Source organism: Polyergus mexicanus, unplaced genomic scaffold (assembly GCF_030449975.1).
Source record: "Polyergus mexicanus isolate NDT 795.1 unplaced genomic scaffold, iyPolMexi1.0 SCAF_12, whole genome shotgun sequence".
NCBI lineage: Eukaryota > Metazoa > Arthropoda > Insecta > Hymenoptera > Formicidae > Polyergus > Polyergus mexicanus.
The window spans coordinates 8,886,552-8,913,477 of record NW_027223332.1 but is presented as its reverse complement, the minus strand read 5'-3'; the positions used below and the strand labels follow the sequence as shown (position 1 = coordinate 8,913,477).

The 26,926-nt window shown below is 38.6% G+C and overlaps 1 protein-coding gene across 1 annotated transcript in view; it reads left to right on the top strand.

Moving 5' to 3' along the window:
* Nucleotides 1-26,926, top strand: part of LOC138938314 (leucine-rich repeat and immunoglobulin-like domain containing-NOGO receptor-interacting protein 4) — a 191,785-nt gene that overhangs the window by 162,787 nt on the left and 2,072 nt on the right. The window lies entirely within an intron of this gene.

Sequence of the window (26,926 nt, the reverse complement as noted above, 5' to 3'; positions counted from 1 at the left end):
AATGCGAGCTTTCTCGCGTATAAATATCTATAAACATCGTATATTTGTGTCCGTATAGAGAGAGACGCACCTGTCTCCAGGTGAGTGCGCTCACAGGTGAGGTCGCCGCAAATAAATTCGAGAAGCGTACACTCGGAGTGGAATAATATACCGTAATAGAGATGTTGCAATCTTCGGGAAATAATATTTATCGTGTCGTGAAAAAGGAGAACGAGAGAGAGAGAGAGAGAGAGAGAGAGAGACAGAGAGAGAGAGCTCGTGGGGCAGAGTATTTTTACGCGAGATATGGAGGAACGGAGGACGCGTTTAACGAAGAGTGGTTACATTACGTAATCATGAACTCGTCTTGACGTTTTCCTTTTGCTTTCTTTGTAAATATTTGGCACTTTAAAGGAACGTATACGATTTTATTTTTATTATTCGCGATAATTAATGATCCTTTAGTACTTTCAAATTGAAAATGCGAGAATGAAGATATTCCGTAAAGCAATTCGCCGCTTTAGTAAATATATTCAAGCAACGAAACGAAAGTACATAATTATTCTAGCTTCTGGATATCGGCATTGAAATTTTTCGAGAGACGTATATTTATCTACTACTAGATTTAAATTCGGTCGAATCGAGCATATTCCGATCGCGTATACGTTTCAATTAACTCGTTACTTTATACGCATATTCTTCTCGATCGCGACTACCGATTAATTGCGCAAATACAAGCAGTCACGGTTGAAAGGTAGATACAATATATGCATCGTGAAACATCATGAATCGTACGCGGACTTATTTATGCAGCGATCGAATACGCCTTTTATGTTTTGACGAGCGAATACAATGCAGATTTATTCTATATGCTGGCGTTTACACAACGCTTCGTTGATCGAGAAACGTTTTTTTTCCCTCCCCATGAAACAAACAGTCGGAAAAGCCGGATGAGAAAATTCTACACGTACATACACACACAATACAAATATGCCGTTAACCCCCCCCCCCCCCGTTTTCCCTCCCTTCCCCGTACCGTTGATTTTCGCGCCCATCCGTCCGAGATAAGACCGCTTAATTAATCGTAATTAGAGTTGTACCCTCCTGAGATCCCTCCTCAGCCGGTCAGCTGTCTGCAACTTGACTTTCCACTTCTCGATCGGGGCTGCTAATTAAAATTAATTCTTCATTTTTATCAAACTCCCTTCCATCGATTATGCCGACTACCGGGTTTTCCAAGCGGTTATATGGACATTTATCTTCGAAAATATTTAGTACAAATATATTAAAGGGGGTTTAATGTAAAATATCTTGAAATTATAAGAATTTATAATATTTTAATTGATTACGTGTATGTTTTTTGAATTTTCTACGTCAATCAAATCACGTATCCATAAAAAAAAAGTTATATAAGATTTATCATAAAATTATAAAAAAATCAAAATATTGTTTGATAAGTTTGTGTTTCAACATTAAATCTTATATAAAGTTTTATTAATATTCCAGATTTAAAATAATTAATTGCGCGTGTAACAGAGGAAAGATTGGCACTTGATCGCACAGCGTTACCACATCGAGGCTTTCGATTCACGTTGAATACTATAATTTACGTCGCAAAGTGGACGTTAAACGCGCTAATTTGTTGACCATCGTACGCAATTTTATCGTCGAAGAAATTAACCCTCGAGCTCGTTCGGGCTTTACGATGTCTTCTGGGAAGAGTCGCTTACGCGCGCGTAGAGTGCAATATCGGAATACATATTACGAAATGAAATAAGCTGCAAGGGGTAATTCGAAACATTCCGAGCAATCGTTACGTCCAGCGTCTCGGAGCGCTCATATTTTATATTTTGCAATGATAAAATCAGATTAGCTTAAAAAAATCTCCGTCGCTTATACATATAATTTTGCATAAACACAGTGAACATTTAGTAAAAAGTTATTAGTTTATATATATAATTTAATTTTAATTCATTATAACTGCAGCTTTTTCAAATCATCTTTCTTATTAAATTTCTTCGAGATATCAAACATTAATGTCATAATATAATTTGCGTGATGTATATTACGAGGTGAAGAGCTAATTTAAGTATCGACAACTTGCAGTGTCTCGTTATACAAAAATTATTTCGCGTGCTTGGCCGCGCTAAGGGCACCAAGCCGCCAACTAATTGATTATGGTAATCGGTTAATTATTATTAATAAGTATCCATGGAGATCGCCGTCAACGGCCGTCGATGGGCGACGTTCGCGCCTCTTAATCCACCGCGAGAATTTATGAGATCCCGAGCCGAGCTGCACACCACGCCATCGTCGATCCGGCCTCCTCTTCTCGTAAATTATTATGGAACGCGGCATCCGATCGAGTGACATCCGTGCCATGGCGTGGAGACGGAATTAATTACTTAGAACTGATATCGCCCGTCCACGTTGCCGATGCCGTCGCGGTGAATCGCGTCGTTTGCTCCCGGCACGAATTTCTCGTATTTATCTCTAGCTTGAAACTTCTCGCCGAACTACTAAAATTGTAATCTGAAATCGAGCGATCCTTTCGACAACTTCGTCCTTTCGGTAATAGGTAACATCGTACGGGGGATACTTCTTGATGGCGACGGGTCGGGCGAACCGTATGAGAACAGTCGGCATAAATAGTATTTAATCCGCTTATAATGAAATATGATTAATATATTCGTTTTAAGCGTTCGTGTTTTTTTCAAAATTTGTTTTTTAAGAAGCCTTCAATTTTATTTAATTTTTTCTGCAACTGCACGCTTTGTACGCTTATATAGGCTTTGAGATACAGAGATCGAAAATGATACAAATCTAATAAGGTCAATTTTTGATACTATTTATAAATATATGTGAAAGATACATCTTATGCCCAATTGTTGCAAATAAGCATAAAGACTAGTTTTTACCCTCGAAATTTAACATTTAAAAATGTTTTTGCTCTTTATTGTTACTGTGGCAAGTATATAATTTGCCAATTTCGTCTCAGAATACGGCTAATAAGCATGAATCGCTCTTAATGGAGCATGTTTTCTCTCTCTCTTTCTACGATCGAGAGTGTAAGATGTGTAATTAAGCACGATTAGCTGTCGCGGTTGTTTGAAATCCCTCTCTCTTCCTCTCTCCTTCTCTAGCTCTCATTCGTCTACCGTTTGTAATCCGATTTTCCGCCTCGTATAGCGCGCGCACGATGGGACATCGACACTCCGAATTTTGCGCGTCGCGACGCGGCCCTAGAGCAGGCTGGGTATAAAATCGCGATCTAACTTTCGACGCCGCCGAGGCCGTTTATTCATGCGTTTATTCCCGACGTCTGCCGAAACTTGCTTCATGAATTATATCGTTTTAAAACGCACCGAATGGCGAAAAAGCGATTGACTAAGTTCATTAACATAAACGGCCTGCTTGAACAAAACATTGGAACGTGGTATATAAAGCCCTAAAATATATATGAATTTCGAAAGTTTTTAAAGAAAATTTCAAGCATATTCAGTATACGCTGCGTTAAATAGATAGATATTTTGCTTGTATGCGTGTCGGATGATTATTTAAAGAGATTATTTAAAAAGGCACTTTTAATTATTTTCTAGACATCGAGACGGCATCAATTTTTGATGCTTTATATTTTAGGAATGTACAAGATATTTCTTAACGTTACGTTCAATAATTGTTTACTGTTTAATGGTTATCAGCAATAAGTTTCAAATAATCGACAAAAATGTTTAAAACGAATGATTAATTTTATTTCTTGTAGCGTTTATTATTTGATTATTATTATTCACTCAATATCATCCAATTTTTCATTTTAATCCGCTAGCACAAACATGAAGACGATGCTCGCGTATTGCAACTGAATTCATGCGACTGTGAAGCGTGACGCGATTTTACGACGAGGACATAGATGATAAAGCGTGTAGCCACAGTTCGCGAAATGTTGCCCCTCGAAATCCCCGCTTCATCCGTCTCGTGCCCGTTCGGTAATCCGATTTTCCGCTCGGTATCGGCAGAAAGCGCGCGCGGCATCGTGGCAGTCGAATTTAAGCGACGCGACAGGCGAAAGGCGAAATTTTCATCACGTTCTTCTCGGCCGGATACACCCACTTCCATCGCAACGTATGCATCCGATCTCTCTCTCTCTCTCTCTCTCTCTCTCTCTCTCTCTTTCTGTTCCCCTCAAAAACCTCTCGATATGCTAATATTCTTGATGCCCAGATTGCGCGTTAGTTGCAAGTTGGATTTTTCCGTGAAAACGTTCGCGCCGCTTCGTTAGCTCGTTAGAGAGAGCTCCATTGATTTTGTTCACGCGCAAAGGAAGGCAGGAAGGGAAGAAACTCCCATTTCCCGCCGGCTATTTAGATTCTCCTTCGCGCGTTACTGTTTACGGGTAATTTGATTTTCCTCTGTCGTTCTTAGACCAGTGTACAACCGAAATTGTGCTGCGGAAAATACGCCATATTTTTTTTTGAAAAGATGAATGCAAAGTCTCTCCCTTTATCGCATGAGAATCGAATTATTTTATATCTGTGATTAAGGTTTTTTTTTTTTTTTTTTTTTTTTTTTTTTTTTTTTTTTAGCAAACAAATATTGTTTTATATAAGCGAGAAGAATTATATTTCAAAGTAGATTGTAATTCGATATAATCTTTGAGTTGGCGAAGAATTAAGATATAAAATTGCTTGAATTTTTTTAAGAATATAGCAGCATAGATCGATGATGATGGGGTTCGAATATGCGGAGGATGATAGGTATTCGTATTAATTTTGCGCACTAACGAGGATTATACGTCGCGAGTGGAATGCGAGGCCTTTCCGATCCGTGCCAGTAATCACGGACAGTTCGGGACGTAATTCACTTTGATCGCTTTTCGCACCAGTCGTTAAACGGCCGTTAATATCGTTGTTAAAGGCCGATAGTGATTAACCCACATATTAGAAAAGCGCTTCTCGTTTAAACACATCGCTAATTCATGCGATAGCGGTAAATAATCTCTCTACCTTTTTCAAATAGAACTCGCGCGTATCCGCACGATAATATCAATTAATTCGAGAGTTTTACAACTGTATTCCTGTAATATTAAGAAATTGGGATTTTGATATATAAAGCATGGTTCAAAATTTTAAAAATAAGTATTTAATTATATAAATTATATAAATTAATGTCAAGCAATAATTGAAAACGGAATTTAAATTGACATCTTGGCCAATAGATTGGATATATTCAATCAAGAATAGTTTCATTTTTTCTATATCCTATGCAATTCAATATACAAGCACTTAAACTCATCTATTTGAATGCTTTGGAGATTTATATTTTTTAAAAATTTTTATAAATTATCAAGCAATTATATATATATATATCATCTGGTCTTTCTTTGGAAATTTTCGACAAGGTAAAAGTATAATTGGAGATTTTTTTTTTTTTTTTTTTTAATATTTAAGGTATTTTAGTTGAAAGACGTTTTATCTTCGAAAAACATAATGAACACTTGTTACGTATTTGAAAAGTATTTGTCGTCCTATTAGGTGCGCACGCCATTATATCGGGGACCGAATCCTCGAAGCGAGATCTCGCTCTCGACAAAAGCGCGCTGTGCACTTAACTCAATCGCGTGTCGCGCGCGACGAATCCCCGTTTAATCAGCGCCTTTTAGGCGGCCCGAGATAAGACTCGTAATTAGTTATACAGGTCGCTTTGAAGCGCCCCGTCTCGATCTCGAGCTACTCTACTCTCGCGCTTGTACCTACCTAATCCGATTTTCCGCCTGGCATGTATCGAGCTGTCTCTCTCCCGAAAGACGAATTCGACCGGCGAACCGAAGACGTGCGGTGAGCCAGGGCATCGTCTTCGAGGTCTTCAAGGGATTCTCCAATATCGATATATTTCGGTGTCCGTAAATTCTATTACTTCATTTCATAGGAGAAGCATTTTAAGAGATTTAGATACTACGAATAAATTATACGGAAATTATGCGAGAGAATGCGATGGCACTGTGCGCAATTGCACGATTATTCGTGTTTATTTATTTCCATTTGCAGTTTAATAAATAATCGTTATTAATTGATACTAATGAAATTCCGATAAATATTAAATAATTCTTTTTCCTGCCTTTTTATTCCCTTTTTGCGAAAAAAAAAGCTCGTCGATTTTCTCACTTTTTTCGGGCACTTTATTCGCTTGGAAAATTTCAAGCGATATGTATTCCCTTAAGTTGAAAAATATAACACGTCGCAATCTCTTACCAACGACTTGTCAAAATATGTGGCGCAAAACTGCTGTCTTCGAAATACATCGCCGCGAGAGATGAAGCTGAAAAAGGGAGAGAGAGAGAGAGAGAGAATATTGACATGACGGAAAAGAGCTGAGAAAATGCAGCGATCGAGACACGAAACGCGCCGAGCTTTTATCGAGCTGCCGCGTATCAGAGAAGCCCGATTGATTCGTCGAGCTATCGTTATCCACTCGCTGACACCGCGTCGTCCTACATTTCGGGAGATCGCGATTTTGCTGTCCTCCCGGTCCCCCTTTCTCCTTTCGTGCGGTTTTGCCCCGGCAAATTTCAAAAGCGCTATTTCATGCGGTCGCTATTTAACCCCCCCCCCCTCCTCTCCCCCCCCGTCCATTCGTCACAGCGTATAGATATCGCACGATTTTTCGTCCACGTTCGTCCCCGCTATCGCGCGACGATGATACGAAGCTCAGCATCGGATTCGTTTCGCACGGCTTTTTATTTTAATGTGTTTACAATGGTTATTGCGACGCGTTACAACGGGGCGCGCATTCGTATCGCGAATTCACGCGGTAATTGGCGTAATTGGTGGATAATGGTGCCGCGCTGTACCGGATATTTCGAGACGATGTTTCGGTTTGCGAGCAGACAACGAACTTTATATCGTATAGTAGCCCGGCGCTCACGCGAAGATTACATTTCGGCCATCGTGCAATAGCCTCTCCGGGCAGGGATTTCGGAGTTTTGCCATTCCACCCTCTTGATAGCAAAACTCTCGTATACGGACATTCGCTTGCACCTTTAATCCGCGTATGGGAAAGCTAAACTTGCCCTACTCTCACCGCCAGCGATAAAACCCACCGGAATTACGAATTAATATCAATAGATTTCAAATTTCTTTGGGAGCAATCCTTGATAAATATCCAGATCTAACAAGACTGCAATTATTATACATTCATTTACGTAACTTTGCGTTAATACTAATAAGAGGCCGCGAATGTACTGATAATTGTCCGAGTAGAAACAAAATTAAATATCGCGTATATGAGCGTGAAATGCTAACGCGAGCTTTATTATGAGGCATCTCTCTAAAACGATGACAATTTTATTCTCCGTCGTAGCATAAGAATTGTACTCTCTCGCCGAGGTAGCGTTTTATTTCGACTTCGAAAGTCCTGTTCGCGAGATATACAACCATGTGCAGCGATCGAAATTGGATTTCTCGGCCGCGAAGGCTTGTCGTCATCCATAGTTAAAGTTTCCTGAAGATTTCGCCGAGAGATCTTGGATGTACATACGACGTCAAGACTGGCTTATGAGTTCAACGTCGACAGACGTCAATTCTCAATCGAAAACGATCGGTCAAATTTTATGCAGAGTAGACTGTAGATTGTTATCCCTAGGGCGGTTCCACCGCAAAAATAATGCGTATCACCGGCGTGATGTAGCGACTGTCATTCAGATGGTGGACACATATTATAAGAATATGATGGCATACGCGGTAACTTCTCGATACGATCTTTTTTTATCAATTCGATTTCTTGTGGCATGCAATCGGAATATTTTATTGTCGTATATACACAATTCACTTTACAAAGATTTGAAATCGAAAAATTCTGACACAAATATTTCAAATGGAAACATTCTAATTCCTTTTAAAAAAATAGGGTTTATTCATCTATATTTAAAAAAAAAAATGACAATATAAAATAAAAAAATTTTTTAGTCTCGAAAATCGTGTGTTTGACAAATTTCCAATAATGTGAACGCAGGAAGCTTTCTCTCGTGAAAGAATAAAGTTATATATCTGTCAGGGGAGAATCGCGCGTGTGACGTAGCGATACCTTGTTAACCGATATCACCTACGAGTTTAAAGTGTTAAAAAGCTATCTTCTATTTAAAAGAGTTTGGCTGAACGAATGACGAAGAGAGAGAATCAGGGAAGCAGGAAGTAGGAGAGTATTCGGAGAGAAACCGCCTCAAGTTGAAACCGTATACACGTTTCGCATCCCCCTACCAGCCGCTTGTCAAAGTGTGACAGAATATGTGACAACGGGATTGCATTTTCGCGCGGCGCCTCGTCGAGGCGGAAAAAGGCGAGGGAAACTCGCGCGAGAGAAAGAGAGAGAGGATAGCAACACTGCTACTGCGAACAGATAGATAATATACGTAGCAGTCGAGACAGTTTGAAAACTGCGTCCGGGGAGGAAGCCTAAGTAGATTTTGTCGTCGGCTAATCTGCCCGTCTATTTTGTCAGCGCGGTACGCATAAACGTCCGTTGGAAAATGTTGTTTAAGGTACAACAATTTCCGTGTATGAGAGAGAGAGAGAGAGAGAACCGGACTTCCCCTCTCGGATTTACGGAATGCTGCGCACAATTCGATGTATAAATTGTGTTTTTAAAATTCCCCCTGGTACATTGTAAACAAAAAGGTCTGGTAATACAGATAATACACATTGAAAAATATCTGGAAAATAGAAGAAAAGGTGTTTTTAGGTTACGTAAACTATAATATTAAATATTAATATGAGTATGCGAATATAGCGTATATATCTTGTACCATATGTCAAACCCATAATTTGTGTTAATTATACTTTGCTTACATCAACATTTGCTCGTAGGCAATTTTTTCTTTATCAAAGAGAAAATCTCTGTAGTAATTAATTAATGCGTATACAGAGAACATAATGAAAAATATTTTTTCAGGATATTTTAATGAAATTTAAAAAATCTCGTATATATATATGTATCGTGCGTTATTTTCGTAGACAAGATATATAGAGAAATAGCACTGTTTTTTTTTTTTTCGTGCTGATGTAATTTATCATAATCACGCAAAGCAACGTGTGCATATATACCGAACCTGTCGCAAATTGGGCTGCATTACGTCGCGCGGAAATCTGCGCAAACAAAAACGCGTCCGGATTCGCGTTGGCTTTATAACGTTACCTTTCCGGCCGACAGTTCCGGATCGTTACGCGAATAATAATTTCGACCCTATGGACTCGCGTACAGATTCGTTCAGTTTTTGACCGTCGAACCGACGAGTCCGCGATTCTAATTGAAAAGGAAAAAAAAAAAAGAAAAAAAAACCATGCACGCACAAACAGCTTGTTGTAATCGAATAGCGACGTCTCGCAATTGCATGGGGCAATTTTATGGAAATGGACCGATGAAAAAAGAGGGGGCGGGCGTTGGGAGATACCCGAGACGAGATCGCGCCGGGAAAAGTGCGACGGCTGTTTCTTGAAAAAGTTCCACCATTATCGTTCCCCATTCGCCGTTTCCGCTCCCGTCCCGCGAGAGAGTGACACGCCGTCAATTTTTTCGGGCTATTTCCAGAAGAACATAAATCCAACCGCGGGATCGTTCGTCCGTTTCCGAATCGTTTATTGAACGCCTGATATACGGCATGGTCGCGCGTTTAAAATTATTGAAACGTTTTCTTCCGTATTTTATTTAAACTAGATTGATCTCTTTCTATTTTATGTCAAGATTAATATCCTCGTGATAGATTATTGATACTTATTAGTTTGGATTTAAGCCGATATGTCACAAGAATGTGATCATATTCATCGAACACTTCAAAAGATATCCTTCTGCGAATCTCTTCGCTTTTTTCTTTTTTCTTTTTTTTTGTGAGAGAGGGAGGGGGGATACATACAATGTGTTAATAAAAAAATTCAAAAACGATTTAACTCTAGAATGAAAATTATAAAAACCAATAAATGTCATGCACACGAATTTTGCATTTCAATGCTAATCCATTTTATTTTATCGAGAATTGATTTGCACAATATACTGTATTAAACGTTGCTCGTTTCGCACATCCGGTGTAAAATTCGAGCCGCATTTCCACTCATGGATGCCGAGGACATGCACCCTTTTTCGATGATGCTCTTTATCAGAGAATTCACTGTCTCCGCTTTTCAACGCGCTCGAAGTTACGAAGCGTCTATCGAATCTGTCGCGAGCATCTTGAGCTGAGAAGAAAGAGAGAGAGAGAGAGAGAGAGAGAAACGCATCACGTTCGATTGGGCCGGTGACTTATCAGCCTTAGTAATATATGGTGGCAGCGATCGCATATCTTGCCAGGTATCGCCGCGATAACTGCGAACGAAAAGAGACAATAAGCCGTTAAAATCCCGCCGTGTCGTTCTTCGTCGTTCATCTGAGATATGATGGAAAAAATTCGACTTTCTTCAACAGATAAATAAGCAGCATCTATACCTATTGAATTTTTACAAGCTGTATCTCGAATGAAAAAGTAATTTAAACTAATTTGAGCGGTATTTTAACGATATTAATTGTCAAGATATTTAATGACAAAATATAAAAAATTGAAAAAAAAATAATAATGTTTAATCAGCGTGATATAAATGAAAAGATTAATCCGCAAAGAGATAAATCTGTATATATAGATCCACTTTTTCGGAGAAAATTCCAGAAAAAAAAAGACCATGTTAGAGGTGTATTCGGGATATGTCGCATTCAAGTATATAATTTTCGAAGAGATCGTTCTTCTACAAGTTATTTTGTATGCAGTACTGTCTCCGCGTGAAATTAGTACCTTGAAATTGAAGAGCACAGACATCTCGAGCTCTCTCAAAGTTGCGGAACCATTGAGAGTGATCATCCGGTCGTCGAGAATGGCAACGCTGAAGAATACAGAGAGATGCCGCCGCGAAGGAAATTATAATTCCGCCGCGAGAAATTAATTATTACGCGGCCGACTATAACGAACGAGCGTCTTTGATAACGACGCGAGCATCGCGACGATAAGTATTCATCGCGACCGTCGTCGTCATTGTCTCTTTGTTTCTCCCCCCCCCCCTTCCTTCTCTCTTTCTCAGCGGTAATACAAGCGGCTTGACAAACCGGCATCGCGCCCCTTTCTCAATTATGAAGTTCGCGTAATTGCGGCCGATTTGTTAGCGAACTTTTCCCGCCGGATGCATGCGAAGCTGAAGCGAACTGAATGATGACACTATTGGTTGCGAAGAATCAACAGAGTCGGAATCGATATCCTTCTTCGCGCAACAGAAATATGGCAAAAAAAAAAGTGACGAGTATTTTAATTTCGCGCACAAAGTTAATTTTGGTTCGATTCGTATCGATATGAGTCGGTGTGGGGAACAATGAAACCGAGAATTAGAAAAGTGAAAATAGAAATAATAATGAAAAAATAATAAATGAAAAAAGAGAGAAGCCAAATTAAATGTTTAATCATACTTACTGGTACATACACGGAAGCGACTCGATTTATAGCGAGAGAAAAAAAGAACAGTATTGAATATCCGTTTTCGATTTTCAGATATAGATTCTTCGATCAATTTGGATGCAATAGTGTACCCGCAGAATTATCTAATCTGTTAATAAGTGATACAATGTGCATTTGCACATGGCATATTCGTCAATGAAACAATGGAATTTCATAAATACCTGGTCAATTCGCCAATAAAATGCATAATTCCGTGATTATTTTAATCAAGATACTATACACTCTTTCTCTCACATAATTTCCCGTGTATACGTTCGTCGTGTTCTGAACCTGTGGAACGTTGCGTAAATTCCATTCCGTAAATTTCTTGACTCTGGCAGATCGAACGTTACCGTCGGTGCAATTATTTTTCGCGCTGCCTGGCCGCGCGCGCTCGTTCATCCGGCGATCGGCGAAAAAAATCGCCCATAAAATCGCGTCGGTGCGACCGAACCGCGACGTGTTTGGTGTCTCCGCGTTGCCAAGCCGCGAAAGGGCTAAAAGTCGCGCCGGTCTCGCGAAAGTTATCGCGACCGCGAATAAAAAGCGGGGGTTGCGCTTTTAACGGACGGTGAAAACAGATTCCGCGACGTTATTTTTCATTCTCGTCGGAAAAGGAGCAACGCGCCACTTCCCTCCAATCCATATATTTCTATCCGAGCGGTTGGCTCCAGTATCGAGCGAATGTCGATAGACCGCTGCGGCTCCGACAGTCGGAATACAAACGGGGCGGCGATATTGCTATAAAAATATCCAGCCGTGTGTACAAAGCTACCGGCGTTCGCTTCCTGCTCCTCTCGCGTACGCCCTCGTGTTTCTCCCCTTTTAACTTCCCTCTCGCCAAGACGTACACACCCTGTTCGACCGTTATTCTGTTTGTGTAAACCGAGTTCGGGATGCGTTGATAGATGTATCATAAACGTAGCTAGATCTTAGACAACGGTGGTAGACAGAATATTAATGATACTTTCCGAAAGTATTTTTCCCCACCTTCCTTAGATATCTAGATAGTTTTGACATAGACATAGACGTAGACACGGATAGAATGCTCAGATTGCTTTATATGACAGCATTCTCAAACCCTTTTTGAATAATAGAACAATTTTGAGAATGTTAAGTGATAGAAATATTGGAAAATTTCATAAAAATTAAAATATATATAAATGTCAATATATAAACTATATCTTTTATATATATATATTTATTTAAAATATAAAAATGCTCTAGTTTTATAAATAAAAAAATATGTAAAAATTAAAATGCGGTTTAAAGATACTAATAGATGTATATATAAATAGTATATATTTAAATCATAAGAATACAAAGATTTGTGCATTAATTAATTTGCTAACTAAGTGATAATTGTAAATTCTTTAAACGTGTAATTCTTCGATCGCGATGGGAAAGAACGAATGACATACAGCGGAATGAAGAATGAAGAAAAGCAATTCGGTGTATATCTCGACAAGTTATTACGACCTCATCAATTCCGATATGTAGCTGCGACAGTCTTCAATTAGTTCACGCATATTAATGACATATTCGAGTGTACACGTGCGTAATATCCGTATCTAGTGGTATACGAGTGGAACTATAAAAAAGCAAAGGCGCGCAGGAAAAAGTTACTGAAATCGTTGTGCGTCTACGAATCTATTTTACTCGCAATCGTGTACACGTGTGTGCGTGTGTGTGCATATATGTGCGTGAAATCCCGCACGTCTACATACGGAGTGAATGCACGTTTGCAGCGTGTGTAGCTGCCATTTGAATGAAAGTGGAAAACTGGGAAAGCTTACATCGATCGCGTTATCCTCAGCCTGTATATGTGTAATCAAGGTTTCGCTTTTTGAAAGCATCGCACGACTTAATAAAGTTTTCAGATGAATGGAATTTAGAGTGACCCTCGAGGAAAATGATTTGCATTCTCTCAGAGCGACTCTCGATATTAAATCTCGCAAATGGACAATCAGCCTCACTGGAAAATTGAAGATAAGAGAGATATGAAAGATATAATTGTATATTAATTTTATCAAAGTATACTATATACACTTTTCTATTTTTCGCTTGTATATTTTAATCTAACATCACTCTCTCTCTCTCTATTAGAGTTCTCTAAATATTTTTATTTAATTTTGCGACTGACATTTAAAAAAATTTTACTGTCTAATTTTATTGTCGCTAAATAAAAAAAAAATTTCGTTCCTACAGTTTGGAGCAATCTTCAATTGGTACACACTTGAAAATTTTAATTTGCGGAAACGACTCTCGATGATAAAACTTTCATCAAAGCATGCAGTTTTATGTTACTCGAAGTTTTGCAATATGAAAAATATTTCGTGCTTCGAAAATATCGCACATTTATTTTCATCTCAAAAAATCAGGTCGTTTCCAACATAACAGTCTAAAAATGTATTACTCACATTCATCCGCATAATGCTACCAATTAAATAGCGAATGTCGTTTACCTATTATACCCTTATTGCGGTATGGAAATAACACTTGATTCTAGAAGATGGATTTTCAGAAATATACTAGCTTGATTTAAAATTGTGCAATTGTATTGTCTTTCAAGTTTTCGCGCACATACAGAAATACTTTATGTATTACCTTTCAGAAGCGTAGCCAAAATTGTAAACTTTGAAGTGCAAAGAGATTTATCTCATTAATATAATAAATATAAAATATTAAGTACCGTTATTTATTTATTTTTTTTTTTTTTTTCATAGGATACATTATAACCGTATTTATATTTTGTTTCATTTCTTATTTACATATCATAAGTATGAAAATGAAAGAAATGAACTTATAGCTTAAGGGCGTAAATGCACTCTTCTTGCACTCACCTGTAGCTACACCGGTAACCCATTTCATTCATGAAGCGCATCCAAAGTTCATAGTCTTTCTGATTTTTTTTTTTTTTTTTTTCGTCGCTTAACATCGATATACCGAGAGTTCAATTAACACACACATAAATGTTTCGCGCAAATGTGCGCGGACCGACTAATAAAAGATCGAAATTCGACAGGGAAAAAAAGTTATCATAGAGAGCATTGCGACTGTGCACTATACGTGTGTGTATGTATATACCTATATATTCGCAAATCGCGGATGGACCCAGATAGATAAATGCATGTACACAGACACATGTCTATATATATATAAACGTACGCGCGCGCGTGTGTGTGTGTGTGTACAGAAGACGAGCTTATAACTTCCGATTTAAATTTGAATACAAGACGTAAATCGAACTGGGGAAATTGTCGTGCGAAACTTATATTGTCGCCCAACGAGATGGGCATCGGGCTCTAAAAAATCCACCTCTTTCATAGCGCTGGAAAAATAGTGAAATCTGGTCCGCAGTCTTTTCCACATGCCTATAACGGTGCTATTTATTATTTTTTTCAATTATTTGCGGTTTTTTTTTTTTTTTTTTTTTTTTTACATGCGTACGCGATTCGAAAATATTTTTAACTTTATGTCATTAGATGCATTATCGTCTTTCCTATTTGAATATATTGTATTATCCTGTCTGAGGATATATTATCTCTTTTTTCTTCTATCTCGATTAGGAAAATTCACTGAGATTTTTATTCGTCATTATATCACTATATTTCTATCGAGGCACAATTTGAAGAACGAATACACAATTATCGAATATCTACTTATAGTTCTACTCATTCATTATTCTCGTTAAGATTGTTTTTCCCATCTCTCATACAGTTTTAGAAACTTCCGAGTGTCGCCGTCGTAATAGTTTATGTTTTCAGAACTACAGCTTGCGCGACGTAAATAATTGAATTTTCTTTTCCGACGTCGCGTGGTAAGTTCTTGACAGTTCAGCGGCATACGTTGAAGAGTCGGAAGTATGCGGAGCGATTATCGATCCTCGGATGTCGGCAATTTCGAAATCGCTGCTTTCGCGTCTCTGCAATTTTTTTTCCACCGTTCGCGAGCGTTCCAATTAACGCTCGCATTAACATTGCCAGTTCGCGTATTCGCGAACGGTCGAACAAGACCATTGGCATCGGGACGCGAAAAGACGTAACGCGGGAAAAATGTTGCGAAATTGCGTCGATAGCGGGAACGGTTTATTTTATGCACGCGGTCGCGAAAATCGAACAAAAGTCGCTCGACGAAGCTTATTTCTGCCCGCGTATCCTCATGGTCACGTGTATCCAAAACAATCCCGATACGGTATCGATAGATGTATCGTTAGAATCAATGACCATTGATGTATCGGCAGAATTGGCGAACACGCATGTCCGTAGGTGAAACCGACGCGATCGGTCGATATTTTCAAAAGCAATCGGATGGGTTTGTTCGCCGACGTGACTGTTAGCCCGATTGAAGTTACGAACGGTAACGAAACGAATGGATTTGGACTGCCCTTTTCAAATCCATTATTATTGAGACGAGCGATTAATATAGGCACCTTTTTCGCTGCGGACGAAAAAGAAAAAGCCAATACCCGGGGCATTCCATTACGCCCGAGCGAAATTTTAATGCGAGATCCTTTGATGAATTTGTGGTCGATTTTCCCGAAAGAGAGAACCTGACGGATTTGATGGCGGAACGACATTCCTCTCTATAGGTGGAGAAGAGCATGTTCGGTGGAAAAAATTTCGAGCCGCAATATCGTTGACCACGGAAAAATTCGAGAGTGTTAGTGACTAACGAGAATGATATCTTCTCTATCTTTTTGAAAATATCAATATCAACTTGACAAAAGTTACAGCATATTGTTGTGTATGTGTGTGTGCGCGTGTGTGTGATGTTCCATTGTTATTAAAATATTATTTTACGTAAATGCTCGATTGATTATAAGAACGCAGCAATATTATAGGAAACAAAATAGAATAGAAAATAATAATTTTTATCAAATTTTCAATAAAAAATATTTAGAATGAGAAGTTTCTTAAAAAATGCATTAGCATCGCAAGAAGAGAGTATCTTTGATCAAAAAAGAATTAAATCGAAAAATTTTCGCCGTAACGCATTTTCCGTTTCCAAAATCCCGCGAACAAATACGATAGAGCCACTTTACCTAAAAACATTCGACGTTTAATCAGATATGCTAATATCGAGCGGTACGTTACGATACTCATTTGCAAGCTGATAAGCGTAATTCGCGGCAGCGGGTGTATCCGAACACGCGAGAATTAATTCGAATGGTCGAGGGGAGGAATCGGGTGGCGGAAAAATTAGCAATTATCGCGCGATCACCGAAATTCGACCAGGACATTCAGAGCGAACAACCGGTCATTCGGCGAAACTGATTTCCAGATCAGGAACAAGGATATCATTATCCAATCGACTGGTAGGCAGAAGTACAGGAGCTCGAATCTGCCAATACGACTGTATCATTGTAGGCGAGAGTAACACTTGGCTGATATATATATATATATATATATCGCCGACAGATGATTGAACGCGAGGATTGCCAGACGAGAACTGGAGGATAGGAATTGATAGGGTCGACGAAAGCTGATGAGCGAGAAGAACAGGGTTATTTTGTGATATTTATGAACCGTATTATCGAAAACATCGCATAGTTCTGATTTGAAACTGAATTTTCAAGCGGAAATTTTGGCTAAGGGTCAGTTTACAAATTATCTTCAATCCTGTCTCATCCTTGTCTAAATATTTAACACATATATACTCTGTGGAAAATAAAAATTAAAAAAATAGAAGCTTCCCTTGTAACTTATGTTAGAGAAATCGTAAACCAATGTTTAACGCGATAAAAAGGTTTCTCTCTATAAATAACAAAATAATAAAACAAGTAATTAATATGAAATTTCTTATTTTTTCTATTAAAGTATTCGACTCGTTATGATTTGACATTTATATATAATATATTTCATATAGCGATAAATGAACGGCACATCGATTTAACACAGCGTGAAAATAATCTTTTAGCATCGATCTTGTCTTTCTCATTCTCTCTTTTTCTATCGTCGAGCACAAACCGCTCTTTGATTACATAATGATTTCCCATTCGCCATTCGCACTTGATCAGTCTGTTCTTGGTTATTTCAAAATCAGCGATGATTCAAACGAATGCCATCCGTTTTGATAACCAGAGATAATAGTCGTCGCGAAGAATTTTCCGACCACGAGTATCAACCGGCGAGTTACTAGACGACCTGAAAAAAATACGCGAGCGTAATTGCGAGACTTAATTGAGACGCGCGCGCAGGTGCGCGAGCTTCAATTAAGCGTCGCCTTTCGGACATGTACGCGATTTAATTAAATTTACAGAGGACGTAATTTTTTAGACGATCCGTAGATGCGCGCGAGCCATTTAGAGCGACCGCGGAATATATGCATATTTACGTGCGAATTAAAATCGTCGGACGTACACACTGGAAAATGGAACAAAATTTTTGTTTCTCGCGTAGTCATCTAAGCCTTCGCGAGACGCGAAAAAATTACAACGCACCGAGTAAAATTAAGATTAGAAGTAATAAGAAGATCTACGAACGCGTTGCAGGAAATGAAAAGATAATATCTCCGCTGCTTGGTACAAATCGCTTGAGTCAAAATATTCTACTCTTTTAAGAGAGACAAAAGAAAATATAAAATGCGAATATCTTCATATACATATAAATCTAAGATGATTAAACAGAACTTGATTATTGCCGAGCTGGATGAACGATTTTCCTTGTTACCATCGCATATAACAAAGATTATTTATGATCCTCTAACAAAAAATGGCCGACATCAAAAGCTACAATGGGTTTATACGACGCAACGGGGTAATACGCGATGTAATATCCTCGCTCGAATTTTTGGCATAAACGTCGCAGACGCCCTAAGGGGCAGTATTCACTGCGGTCCGACGCGACGGGGCGATTCGAAGGGTCAAAGGGTGTCGTTAACGCGGTCGACGTACCCCGATCGCGTATCAAAGTGCTCCAAAGTTCAGCGGTTTCAGCTTCAACGGCGGATTGCTTCTCTGGATTAAACAAAAAAAAAAGCGAGTGAGAGAGAAGAGATAGAAAAGAAGAAACTAACAAAAAGGTGCGCGAGTCTTTTATTCGTTTACACTCGGCCGTTTCGCGGCGAAAAACAGCCACGCAAACTTATTTCGCGCGCAGAATTCCCATTCGAAGCGCTATGCTTTCGACTTGTTCCGAGATTTAATCGCAAAAAAAAAAAACGAAGAAATCTAAAGTTTCTCGCGCACATCCATCACCCGCTCGTTAGAAAAAGCGTGATAAAATTGTCCAAAGTTAATCGCGCGTATCGTATTTTGCATACTTTAATCCTTTAATGCATGTATATCTTGATATACGTATTTTATTTCTTCGAATATCTTGTATAATTATAGATATAGGTTTCTGCTATGAGTTGTCGATCATCTAAAGTGAGTTTTAATACAAATAAATAAACTTTAAATTTTCGCTCTCCGGATTGAGAGACGAGAAGAAGGTAAATATGAAAAATATGAAATCATATATTTATTAAATGCTATCTATTATATATAAAATCTTTTAAATATAAAAACATTATTTTCGTAATACGAGTAAAAATAAGTTTTGAAAATTAGTATACGTTAGAAACATACGGCTATTCTTCACCAAGTCGTTATTCATCGAAAAGCAAATTATTAATTGTTGCAGAAAAGATTTTTTTGAAAGCGATTCTTTAAAAATCCCGATCGACTTCTTCATTTTCGAGATCGAGTTCTATCGATATCATAGTCAGCGACGGATCGCTCGTCTGAAAGACAGCTCCGGTGTCGGTCGAACGCGCTTTTTCCGTCGCTCGCGACGAAAGAAAGTAATGGCTCTTTGAATTTAACTGGCGCAGAAAATGGAAACCCGCGAGGAAAAAGATAGAAATGCAAATGCCGCGCACTCGAGACTTAAAGCGACAACGTTGACAACGGGCTCGCGTACAGCGCTCCCCACAATTGCAGTCGCGCGGCTTTCTTCCGCGATATCATCGTCCTCCACCGCGATGAATTCTAGGATAGAATAAGACGTACACGTTTATTATATTCCCGGAGATATTCACTCACGCCGAAAGCACCGTAATAAATAAAAATACTATTCACATTTAAATGAAGAAACGTAAATTGTGCCGGCTACGGGACACCGAGACGGTTTAATTTGCTATTAATTAGTAGCTTTAATGTCGTCTCTAGAGGAATATCTACTACGTTCCGTTCACGGATAAAATATCTTCTATTCCCTTTTGTGGATCCTCGTAACCTGGTAACGTTAAAACTGTTTTACGCAAAATGTTATGTAAAATTTTGTTAAAACTCTCGAAGGGCCCCCCCTCCGTTAGCTCCTTGGGTATCATAAATTGTTATTCTATTCTATTCTACTCGATAAATTCTTGCGAGTCACGGATGAAATTTCGCACGAAAACTTCGCCTTCGGACTGACCGGACCGCGTAAATCGTGGCCAAAGAATGGAAAAGCGCCCACCACACCCGCCCAACCACATTAAAAACTTAACAGAGGAGGTCAGGCCCAACGGCGTAACCAGAAAGGCGCAAAGGAATGTAACAAATTTCTCAATATGTATCAGCGTATATATCATATTCATCAATGTCCCAGTTTTTTTTTCCCCTCAGTTGTTTCTGTTTGTCGTAAGAAGAAAACTTGAATGATTGAATTGCGCAAAAATTTTCTTTTTCTAGAAAAAAAAACAAGATTATTGTTATAAGACAGTATTGTAAAATTCGCGCATGAGATACGAAATTGAACCATAAAGAAGAGCAGGCAATTCTGACTTAGAGATTTCGCAGAGATTTCAATCTAAGATTTTACGAGCTGCTGCACCCTAGTACGTCACCAGTAAAAGAGTTCGCAAGAATCTCTATGCGAATTACAACTACTAAAGAAGTTTTTACGGTTCAGGAAACATTTAAAACGTTATATCACATTCAAAGTATGAATTTACCAGACAGCAGTCAAGATATCTATAGATTAAACAGAGGTAAACTCATAGATCTAAAATACAAAAATTAAAATTATTATTGGATACTTCCTTTTCTCTCCTTATTTATTGCATAATCAAAACATTTCTTTCTCCTTCGTGTAATCGAACAAATCACAGATACGCGGTTGTCATAAAAAAAAAAAAAAAAAAAAACCTTTGAGGAACAAAAGATATGTAAAGCTCTCTGAGGAGGCAGATGCACTTAAAACCTCAAACTGCCCCTGGCTGCATGCTCACCTAGTTACGCTACTGGCCGGCAAGGCTTGAGCATTTCCCTGTCCTTGGCCCCGCGCGCAAAAAGCGAATTCCATTTCCGCGCACACCCGCGCGTTTTGCACGCCCGTTTGTAAACGCGAAATCCAACGCGTACTGCAAATACCGCCACGCCGACGTCAGACGAGCCCTGCCCGGGGCGATGACGGGCGTCGAAAAGGTAGAGCGAGATTATTAACCCTTAACGGGGCGGGCTGGAAAAAACTCGTGCCTGCGTACGCGTAGAATATCGTACGCGAGATATTCGCGTGGAGTATCGTGGACCGAACCGTTAACGAAATGAGAAAGGGATATTGGATATCGTATTTTTGTAAAAACTCGTTTTGTTATACCGAATCGTATTGAAAATAATTAAACCTTAAAACGATAACATCTGCCTGCTCGGCGTCACGGAAAATCGTGAAGAAATGTGAACGCTTTTTTTTTTTTTTTTTTTTTAAGCTATAGGAAGAGATGAAATACGAAGAGAATTCAGCAGTGGATAGATTTTGGAAATTAGTTGAAAATGTGTATAAATGTTGTACGCAGTTCGGCCGTAATCCTCAAATATTGTTGAGAAAAGTTATCGTTGAAAACATTTTAATATATTGTTACATGTATATCTTTATTTTTATTTTCGTAAAAATATAGGAGGTTTCGCGATACAGTTAGATATGAATAACTTGTTTTATATGAATGCAATTAGCATTATATGTTAAATTGATTTCATTGAAAGCAGCGGTGAGGAATCAAATGTACTTTTCAATTTTCAAAGTCCCAAGTTCGTTTATCGAGTAATTTTGAGATATGAAAGTCGTTCATTTAATGGTCGCCCGTCGAGCGTATTTCGGACGCACGTGTGATTAAAAGGGTTCAACCGCAAAGCGGTTAGTAATGTACGCTCGTTAAATCCACAGCTGGCGACATCAATTTAATGGCACAAGAAAATTAACCGCTTTCACACCTAATAAGATTAGGATTTATTTAATTCCTGTCGCTGTAAACCCCCGTTGGACGACCCGTTAGATTTATAGGAATCACTCATTCCTGATGTCAATTACAAGTATCGTAACGTAAACAGCTTTATAGAGCTATACTTTACTTACTCGCCGAACATTAATATAAAAGAATTGCCAGCATTTTATTACGTCTTTACGTGCAATAATTTAATCGGCGAAACAGATGGAACATAATACGATATATTAGTCGTTGATATAAATCTCATTTACAATAGCCATAAAAAATATATAAATAGTGCGAAATGAGAAATATTCAAACTTGCACCCGAATCGTCGATGAACCCTCACCTAGTCAAATTCTTTCAAAATGGAAACGAATGCTTCAAAATTGGTATGTATGTTCGATCGCTCGTGAAAGTAAACGGTATATTTGTGTCGTCGAAAATAAATATCCGGAAACGAATGGAGGTGTAAAAGTAAATTTTGGTATCATATAAAAATCTATCAGGAATTTCGGAGATTAAAGACTCGTCGAGTCTCCCGGTATAAACACACGGTAGATCGTCCGGTTTCCGGTGAAACGCCTAATCTGTATGTATGCGATGCATTTACATGAACACAGCGGCCGAGTTCGTCGTGTGCGTATCATGGCCCATGCTAATGGACGAAAGGGTAATCTGTAATCGCTAATTACATCGAGTTAAATCCGACGTATTCACCCTGAAACGAGGGCTGGGCGTGACGTTATATTCCATCGCCGCCGTTTCTCCCCGTCCCGCCCGCGACATCCGCGTTATGATTAGTGCGAGCGATAAGTCTGGAGATGTCTGGCGTATTCTCCCGCGCCGGTTATCCGGGAACGATTAACCCTCTTCGACCCAGCGAATACAATTGAATTGTGCTATTGGAGAAAACAGTTAACATTTACTTCAATCTTTCTCTAATAATTAGCGTTATAATATTGGTTAAATAATTTATATACAAACTTATTTTTTCATCGCTGTATATATAAATTTATATATAAATATTTTGTTATATATAAAAAAGAATTTTATCGAATTTACAAAGACTATATACGCTTTGAAATGTTCTTAATGAATTTTCTTAACGTAACTTACTAATAAACGTGATTTTCGCAATAAAGTAAAATATAAAAAAAAAAGGGTAACAAAGCGATTTTATATATGACTATATATATATATATATGACAATATTTTTAAAACTAGCGAGGATAAATCCATAAGCAACGGATGAATATTTCTACTCGAAAGACTCGGGAGAACGTATCTTCGAGAATAAACAATTTTACGTTGCATGAATATATTGGCGACTACGTTTCGCCGGTGCAACAACAGTTGTTTCGCTGTGATAGAAAAAAAAATTATCGCGTGATACGCGACGATATCGATCAGATGTTTCATTCGAGAGCCCGTATAATACACGTTTCTGCAGTGGCGAGTCGTGTGAAAAAAAAAAAAAAAAATTAAAAAAAAAAGAATAACGACGGAGCGAGACGAAAAATAGCGAGTTGAAAAATGCCGCCGCCATAAACATTCGTATAAATAAATGTAAATCTGTCCGGCGCGCGTGAGAGCGTTACGTGTATAAAGCGGACGAATAAATGTAAATCTCGCTTTTTGGAAAATGGTACACTCGAACAAAATCTCCGGATGATATTTCGGCGGATGAACCAAGGGAAAGTGGGGAAGAGGGAGGAAGAAGATAGCAGGCGTAACGGCCGGTAGAGTGTAGTTTTGCACGCACGGTAGTTTATGCCGAGCCAAGCTGATTACGCTATGATGATAATTAACTGCGTTTATAAGCGCGTTATGGCCGCGTATGTTGTAGCGCGGTTTCGTTCGTGTCCTCGCGACGAGAGTTGATTAAAGCTCGAAAGTGATGCAACGCTAAAAGCACGGACACCTGGCGATTTTTAACAAAATTCTCTAGTCGGATTATCTTGTGTTTATGAAAAGAAATTTTTTTTTTTTTTTTTTTTTTTCCACGAGGAGCGTAAAGAATCATTCACGGAAAAACGAGAATGCCTGACAGTATACACTTCTCGGTTAATCTTTGTACTATCGGCGCAACGATAGATTCTACAGAATTCTCTCGAGTTTAGAAATTTAAACAGGATAACAGCAGTTTAACTGCAGAGTGTACAGTCGTTTTAATCCGTAGGACTAAGAGAATTCCTGCGAAAATTCAAATGCTTAATTCATGAAATGTAAAATGGAGAATTTTACTAAGAAGTTCAGTTTAAAAAAGTGTTTAATGGAACATCCTGGGTTTACTGAAAATTTTTAAAGATGTATTATCTTACTATTAATTTGAAATTACTTTTTACATCCTAACAAAAATGTTGAAGAAAAGTCATAAGTCTACTGTAATCAATTTTTAACATTGAATCTTGTCGTGAATAAATCATCCAGCAAAAGGACTATATTTAAAAGATTTAATAATATCAAGATTATACTAAAACTGTGATAGAGAAATGTTGTGTTTCTTATCCTAAATGAGATGTGAGATGGTACGAGACACACGTGTGAAGTCGACCGGCATGATTATTCGCAGCGGTTATTACACGTTGCTCTATTAATTTCTCCGGTTGTCTCCGCAGCAGACGATGACGTCTGAATCGGACACCAGCATTCCGATTCCAACCGCACGTTGTCGCATACGTAATTTGCGCCTCGTGCACGCCGATGAGTCGCGTTGCTCTCGGGTTGCCAACAGTAGCTTCACGAAGTGCATAAATAATATTGAGAATTTGAACTTGTCGTTTCACGTGATGCATTGATTGATAACACGCCCCTCAATAAGTTGAACGCAACAGATTGAATACAAATTTCAGAGAAATAATAAAAATTTAATTCTAAAAGTATGAAAATAAATAAATAAATTCATGTTTTATATTATAGTTATAAAAATCTATATCCGTAGAAATAACATTGGAAATTTTAGGATATTTCACACATAGAGAAAAAATAATTCAAGTAAAATATAAGAAGAAATGTGTGTGTGAAAAAATAACAAAGAGCAATTACGAAGATTATGCGATTTACAACACGGACAAAGAAAAATAAAGAAAATAAAGAGGGAGACAGCTAGACAAGAATTTTTAAATGTTCTGTGGGAAGTCTTGTAGTGTAAATAGAAATATATACAGGAATATATAGACAAAAATATATGAAAATATCATTTTTTTTTTTAAATAATAGTAAAGAAATATATAATTTTTTTACTATTACAATGACACAAGAAATATATATATATATATATCGAAAATAAATATTATATATATTAATTGAAATATTTTCATACATCTCGAATTAGAAAGATAAAGTATTTGGATTCGAAGATTCACAAATCTCTGCAGATAACAAATTTTACAAATAACTTGTCTAATAAAAACAATAGGGGATTCCAATAGGAAATCACTAAATGCTTTGGAATATATTGATATGCCGAGAGCGAGGATATTTAATTGTCTCTAATATACTTGGGCTAATATCATTAAAACAATATTAACAATAAAGAAGCCGATTGTATGTTAAGTGAGAAAAGACGAAAGGAAAGTCTCTCTCTCGATTTGTATCCTAAAGTCATTAATAACAACTGGATGCTGCGTAATGCGGCTGAAATGGGAAATGAGTAATGGGATCATGCGCGCGTGGTGGGTACGAGGAAGTTCGGTATTCGCGGAGCTCGCATGATCCTTTCCTAATGACACAACCGTTTTTAGCTTTAATACGCAGCACCGATATCCGGCTGCATCTCCGTACTTGTGCGTCGCGCGGATTAGCACTCAGCGCGCTGAAACGTATATAAAGTCACATTGTATACACATCAGAGAGACGAATATCCGGACCGCATGTCTCCAGATTCGCGAGTTGCTCGAAAACAAATATCGAGAATATCTCGTTTTACCATATCCTCGCATCTGGTTTACCTTTCAATATTAAATATCTGGGCCGACAAAGTATCATAAATTTATATATAAACTCTGTATTAAAACTAAGTATTCCATAAAATTAATTACGAGCGTATCCCATCCTTCCCTTTTTACATTCGAGAATTTTTATTATTAACGCCTCGTCGCTTATCGCTCGAGAATTATCAGTGCATGAAAAATATTAGTATATTTTTTAGATTAACTTTTTGATATCTGTCATGTCGAGATACGGTATGTATCGGTGATATCGAAACACTGTATACGTGGCTTAATGCGAACATACGGAGTGCATCAGCACGACACCGATTCAGCTGGACGAGGCGAGGCGAGGCGAGGCGAGGCTCTCGAAATAAATCCTTCCATATGCGTAAATCACGCGAGCTCTTTTTTTCGAGCCGCTGTTAATATTCCCGGCATTTTCTAGCGACACTGTCACGTCGCGCGATCGATTTCACCGGATTTTTAGACTTCTGTTGACCCGGATTATACGATTGCAAGAAAAATATCCTTATCAATTCGACAAATCATGTTTCCGTGATCGTGCATGCAAATGATAAGTCTCCGGATAATCCAAGTTGAATGCGATCTATCAGACCGCGAGCGATCTTGATCGAACTCGCTCGATCCGATAGGAACTTTCTTTGTTCTGTGCAACAATTGAGATACGTGTAATTACCTGGAGTACGTGAAAGCATTTAAGCTAGAATAGTACAAGTATCGATTATACTAATTCACACAATGGAGCTTGAAATGAACGTACGCATAAGCAGAGATGATATACCATGATGAGAACGTCACAAAATTCGAAATACTTGCAGGGTTTTCTCGATTATCTGATTCACGCGGTATCTCTGTCAAGACAGTCCAGGTCGATATCGAATTTTTCCCAGGTCTGCCGATGAGCACCGCTTTCTCTTTCTCTTTCTCTCTCGGTACGAACCATCGGGCGTCTTCGCCCGTTGCAGGGATCAGCCATCCCGTTTACGTTTTACGGCGTACTTTAGCCACAGCGGCGCGCTCGGACTCGTCCGGATGACCGTGCTCTCGACGTTTCCATCTCGAATAGAAGTTTTTACGCCCCGGGAGCTTATTATTCGCGGAACAGCCGCGGCGGGAGAGCTCGTATTTCCGGATATAATTTAGCCCGTCGGATGTTTCAGCTGCGCGTGGCAGGCTTAATTTCGCACCTACGTGCGCGATCGCGGCCCACGAAAATGGAAATAACTTCTCTGGCGTTACGAGAGGGTTACAGAATGAACGGGCGCCATTGCGGCTCTTTGCCGCTATCGCGGTGAACTCCGCGCGGAAAATAATTCAACGATGCTC